This window comes from Orycteropus afer, unplaced genomic scaffold (assembly GCF_000298275.1).
Source record: "Orycteropus afer afer isolate SDZICR_OR568_19922 unplaced genomic scaffold, OryAfe1.0 scaffold00045, whole genome shotgun sequence".
Classification (NCBI taxonomy): Eukaryota; Metazoa; Chordata; class Mammalia; order Tubulidentata; family Orycteropodidae; genus Orycteropus; species Orycteropus afer.
Window position 1 is genome coordinate 11,449,103 of NW_006921632.1, and position 6,478 is coordinate 11,455,580.

Genomic DNA, 6,478 nt, shown 5'->3' on the forward strand with positions numbered 1-6,478 from the left:
AGAATCAGCTGGATGGCAGTGAGTTTTGTTTTTTATCCTATAGGATAGAGTAGAACTGCCCCATAGGGTTTCCAAGGCTAAGTCTTTACGAATGCAGACACCACATCTCTCTCCTGCAGAGCAGCTGGTGGGTTAGAACTGTAGACCTTTCGGTTAGCAGCCAAGTGCTTTAACCACTGCACCATCAGGGATCTTTTTCCAAAACCTGGAGGGTACCACATAATTTCTGCAGGATTTCTTAAAATGTTGAAAGACATGTTTAAACAGTTTTAGTAAATTTCTTTCTAGTGCATTAAAACAATTTAAATTTTAAAAGTAAGCCATTTCATTATAAGTACTATGAGGCCAAATATATGTTCATATTTTATTTTATATTATCATTCAAAATCAAACAACTAATCAGAAAGGTTGGAAAAGTTTTAAACATTAAGATTGGGTTTTTTCCTTCAAAACCATGTTTATGAGCAAATACTAGATTTAATAAAATCATTTTAAAATCATAGTTTTTATCAGCCAAAAACATAAAAACTTAACAATTTTGTTTGAATTTGTATCCTATTTCAAAACACTTAACTCTGCTAAAGCTCTGTGTTTTCCGTTATAATTTAGAGACATTTTGAGCCTCATTTTTCTCTGATACTTGAAATAGAGGGAGCTAGAACACTTCATCATGTTTAACCTGTTAAAACTGCTGCAAGAGCCAGAACTTTGTGTACTTGTTTTCTAGTGAACTGAAGGGATCCAGGATTTGGGATTTATTGATCTAAACTTGATGCTGCAAAGAACTATCAGAAATGCACATTTCATAGTATAAAATATGAAGCACTCATTTCTAAACCTTATTATCTAAGGTAATAGATGCACCTTTCAGAAATCCAGTGTGTGTTCAAGTAAGTAAAATATATTAGAATAATGGGTTGACAGATTTTTTTTAAAGGTAGACTTTAGAGTATTTGTGTGAGGTTCTGCTTGTTTACAAAAATCAGACTATAATGTTCAGACATGCAAAATAATTGACAGCAATGTTGCACTTGTTTACTAAATATATACTTTAAGTTGTTCTTTAGGTGCACACAATCACACATACACACTAATTACTGCATTGAGAACCTTGGAGCTGTGTTGGCAGACCATAGCTGCAGCTGTTATTTTCAGTCAGGAAAATTGTTCACCTATTATGATGGTATAAAATAATTCAGTAGTGAATGTTATTCTGCACCATCCATGTGCAATTTCACTCTTAAATTCCACTACACTACATGGAAGTAAATGGACATTCCAGAATATAGATGTGAGTATATAGTCTTAAACTAATTATTATTGAACCAATGATTGCTGAAAATCAGTGATGCATTTGTTATAGTCATCGTTTACAGTGTTTTAGGTGGTATCATAACAATAGATGGTGAATAAAGTATTCCCAATAAATTTATATAGCAATGAAGAATTACATGCTTTCTTGTGTACATTTTGTAAGTGCATTTTATATCACAATAAAATTTTTTTTCTCTTTAAGTTTTATATGTTCTAAGTTGGTTTTCTATAACCCCTTTTTTTTAATATTTGGATAATTCTGCATAATTCAACATGCAGTAATAGGTTAAAAATCTCATTGATTTATTCATTTATTAGCTTAAGTCCAAAAAGAATTTTAAGTAGTTTATAATTCTAAGGTATGTGTTTATGTATCTATTATGTTGGAAACCTGAGCCAAGCCAAGAGTAGTTGTGACAATAGAGTGCTTAATTTAGTTGAGAACGTCCCTACTGCTGAACCAGTAATGAAAATGCTGTTACATGTTTTATACTCTGATAGAAGAACTCCAATATGGTAAGAGTGACCTGCTTGGCAATAAATTGTTGAGACATTCATCTAACAAATACTGAATGTGTTCCTATTGTGTGTAATTCAGTAATATCAAATGGACCCTTTCTATTAGGGCTTTGTTATAAAATGAATGAATGGTAGCAGTTTTACAAATAATGCAATATCCTTAAAAGTGCTAATTAAAAGTTGAAGAGTATTACTAAAATTTTAAGTTTTCTATGGCATTTCTACTCAGAACTAAAATAATGTACTTGAGGTATTATAAATAATTTGGTATATATCTTTTTATACATCTTTACATGTACAGCTATACATTTTAAGAATGAGAGGTTGTACAACAAGCAGCCCAGAAACAGGGCTTTGGGCAAAAGTTACAATTCTATGGTCAGCCAAAGACGGAGCTCTGGTAAACCTTACACATAATGGCCAGGGATGTTCAAGAACCATCCACTGAAAGTAAAGGTGAACAGGATGTAAAATAGATTATCAGACTGGATTTACAAAAACTACATGCTGCACATGAAAGACAGATTTAAGACATAAGGTAAAGAAAGTGATTTACCACATAAATGCCAAAAGAAAGATGGTTCTATTGGTCAAAAAGACTTTAAGTCAGAAAACATTAAGTGATGCATTAAGATGGAGACTCTGTAGTGACAAAAGTTCAGTTCACTAAGAAGCTATAACAATTATAAAGTTAAAAGCAAAATTTGACAAAATCACAAAGGATAAAAGGTAAATATAATCAGAGGAAAATTTTAAAAACCTCGGATAGAAAAGGATAAAAATCAGTAATAACAGTTATTTGAACAATTAACAATTTGACCTAATGAATATGTATATTGAAATACAGACAACACTGTTTTCAAGCATACATGGAACATTAAAAATTGAGTATATACTGAGCCACAAGCAAATACTGAAATCACAGGATATGGTCTGTGATTACAGTGCCACTGAGCTAGAAATGAGTATCAAAAAGTTTACTAAAACTTTCTATATATTTGGAAATTAAGAAATACACTTTTAAATAATCCATGTAACAAATCACAATGGAAAAGAGAAAGTACTTTGAAATCAATGATAAAAATCCTATAAATCCAAACTTTGGAATGCAGCTAAAATCATGCTTAGAGAAAACCTTTTATGTGTCTCTATTTATATATCAGGAAAAAAGGCCACAAATTAATGAGCTGGGAATTCAATCTTAACAAGCTGGAATAGCACAACACACACAAACAATTAAAGACCAAAAAAGAGCAGAAAGCGATGAAATACACTTTAAAATAGAATCAATAAAACCACAAGTGGATATTTGAAAAATTTAATGAAATAATATGTAAGCCCCTGGTGAGACAAAGGAGCTCTGGTGGCGTAGTGCCTAAAGCATTTGACTGCCACCAGAAGGCTGGTGGTTCAAACCCACAAGCCACTGTTTGGAAGGCAGACTGGGCAATCTACTTCCGTAGTGATACTGCCTTGGAAACCCAAGGAGGGGTTGCTATGAGTTGGATCCAACTCGATGGCTGTGAGTTTGGTTTTTGGTTGGTGAGACAGAAAAAGGAAGAGAGAGGCAGGGGAAAGGAGTGGATGGAGAGAATGAGAACAAAGAATGTCAGGAATGAAAAAGGGGACATCATTTAGGAGGATGCAGGACCTAAGTGGTTATTACATAACCACTTGACACAAAGTGAGAAATCTGGATGAAATGGATGCATTCTTAGGCCAAAACCAACCAAATATATGTGTGTGTGTGTGTGTTCTTTAGTCTAAAATATCCTGTAATTTAACTAAAGAAATTGAACTTGCAATTAAAGACTTTCCCAGATAGCTTATTGGGGAATTCTACTTAAGATACACTAACACTAATTTTACAAACTCTTCCAGATAATAGAAAAAGAACACTTTCCATAAGATCATTTTATGAAACCAGCATAACCTTGACAGCAAACCTGCCAAGGACTTAGCATAAAGTAAAATTACAGGAGTCTCTCTCATGAACATCATTTGAATTTAGTGACATATTAAAAAGATATTATGGCACAGCCAAATTATTTTTCCCAGAAAAGGTTGGCTTAAAATTCAAATATCAATATATTTCACCATACTAATAGAATAAATTGGAGCTCTGGTAGTGTAGTGCCTAAGGCACTTGACTGCTAACCAGAAGGCTGGCAGTTCAAACCCATCAGCCACTCCTCGGAAGGAAAGTTGGGCAATCTACTTCCATAGTGATACTGCCTCAGAAACCCAAGGAGGGGTCGCTATGAGTTGGGTCCGACTCGACGGCACATAACAACGATAAAGGAGAAAAATCATGTGGTCTTTTCAATAGGTGAAGAACTGTTTGAAAAGATTCAACATTCGTGATTAAAAAGCATCTAAGAAAATGTGTCACATAATCTGGAACACAATGTTTCTTCTCCCAAGACAGTGGTAGAAACTTAATGACAGTGTTATTCTTGGCTCTTTTGCCAATTCACCCAAAGGCCTTCTGATAACACATCTCACAACAAATAAAGCTTTATTTTTTCCAAGTTACAGTACATTCTAGTTACTCCTCTCTGAGACTACACACGGGTAGCTTTTGTTTGAGCTTGGGTGTTCCCAAAGGTTCTCAAAACCAGGTGATCTCTGTAACAGCCCAGTTGGGTGTTTCTAATAATATACTTAATACTACCTGCTATTGTTTACTATTTCCATTTGAAAGACTTTCTCCAGAGAACAAGCTCAGTATTGTTCATTATTGTATCTGCATTACTTTTAGAAGTTCCTGACCTATAGAAAATAGTCAATAACTATTTGTTGAATTGATTTATTAACTGCTGTTTTAGGTGGGAATATGTCATGAGATGACTTTCCTAATGTCATCAGAAAAATGACATCTTAGTATTCTCTTTGTAGATCAATTACTGTTGCCTCCCTATTGACTATCTTTGAGATTGGAATTTTAATGACTAGAAAACCAATTCCGATTTGTCTCCATTTTTGAAATGGAATACTACAAACTCCAAAGGACCATTTATAGCTGAGATCAATGGCTGTTTTACATGTACATAGCTCTAAATGCCTTAAAAAGTTCTGTTTCTCTTAATCTTTATGTTGGAAAAATAAACATTGACCAATTGTTCCCACTACTTGCTTGTTCCTCATAGAAGATATTAAGTTGGCAAAAACCTAACAAACCAATGGGTCAGAAATACAGAAAAACAGTTTTTCTTTTTGGAAATGGGGAAGGCCAGTTGTTCTCAACTATGTTGTCATCACATTAGTTTATCACAGTCAGTTACAGACAACATTAAACAGAGCATCAGTTTTTCAAAACTTGTCATTTTTTTAAAAATCATGGTTATTTTTCTGTTTCCATAAAAGATAAAACCAACTGCTAGAACTGATTCCAACTCATGGCAACCCCATGTGTGGGGAAGCATATTACAAACGAAGTTTTAAAAAAAAATTCAGGAATATGTCACCACAGATCTTCAATATCTACCTTGAGGGAAACAGTAGCAAGGAGTGCCCATTATGCCTTCACAATCTTTGTGGAAGTCAGCTTGGGTGCAAGCTGAAGGCAAGCCCTATCTTTCACTCCCATAGCTAAGTGAGTCACACAAGTTCAGGAGTCCATGACAGATCAGACACCATCAGGCAAAGGGAGTAACAAGTAACTGTTGTTTACACCTGCCTTGGTATCTTGAATTTACTGTATTGGTAACTTCAAAAGAATCAAGGTCCAGTCTTAATGCTGAGAGGGATTGTCGTAAAATGAGTTCATACAGACTTTTGCCTTGGTTCTTTGGAAAAACAGCTTAAGAGATTTTTTTTCCCTTAAGCCCCGAGAAGTTACCTTTGTCTTAGTTTTCTACCCAGAAAACTTTTTGTCCAGGTTGATTGACATTTCCTGGGCTAGGTGTAAACAACTTGTTTTGATACTTTCTGCCTGGCCTTGGGCTATAGCCTGCTTTGACTGGTATACACCTTATAGGAATTGGTAAACAGACTTACATAAATGATGTGACTAGTAGTCCATCCATGCCTACTATGCAAATGAAGTGCCTGTGACCAAGAGAGAAGGTATTGATAAGGGACCGATCAGTTTGTGGTCTTGGTAGTAGGGCCCACCCTGGAAAATAGCCCTTTTGATTATTCACAGTTAGCTGATTAGGGACCTTAATTACATCTGCAAAATTCTGTCACCATTGCCATATAAAATAATCTAATCACAGCCATATCTTGGGAGTATCATCAGGGGATATTTGGTTTGTGAATAATTACTTAAAATAGTAAACTCTGAAAATGATTCCACAAGCACATGACTGTAATCCAATTAACTAGCTTTATAATCTTTAAATTTTATATCACTTTACATTTTACAAAGTGCTTATACATATTCTACCTCATTTGATTTTTTATGACTACCTGTCAGAGAGGCAAAGAAAGTATTAATTTATCCAAAGCAACAGGTAAAAAAATACCCATGGCTCAAAGGCACTGAGCTTGCCCAAAGCCCTACAGCAAACTAGCAGCCGAGCTGGGCTTCAGGCCAAGGTCTTTTGACTCTATATTACAGTGTTCTTTTTACTCATCTTAAAGTTTTCAAACTGTGTTTGGTGAAACCCTAATGTTCCAAACAGATGTCTCAGAAATTACT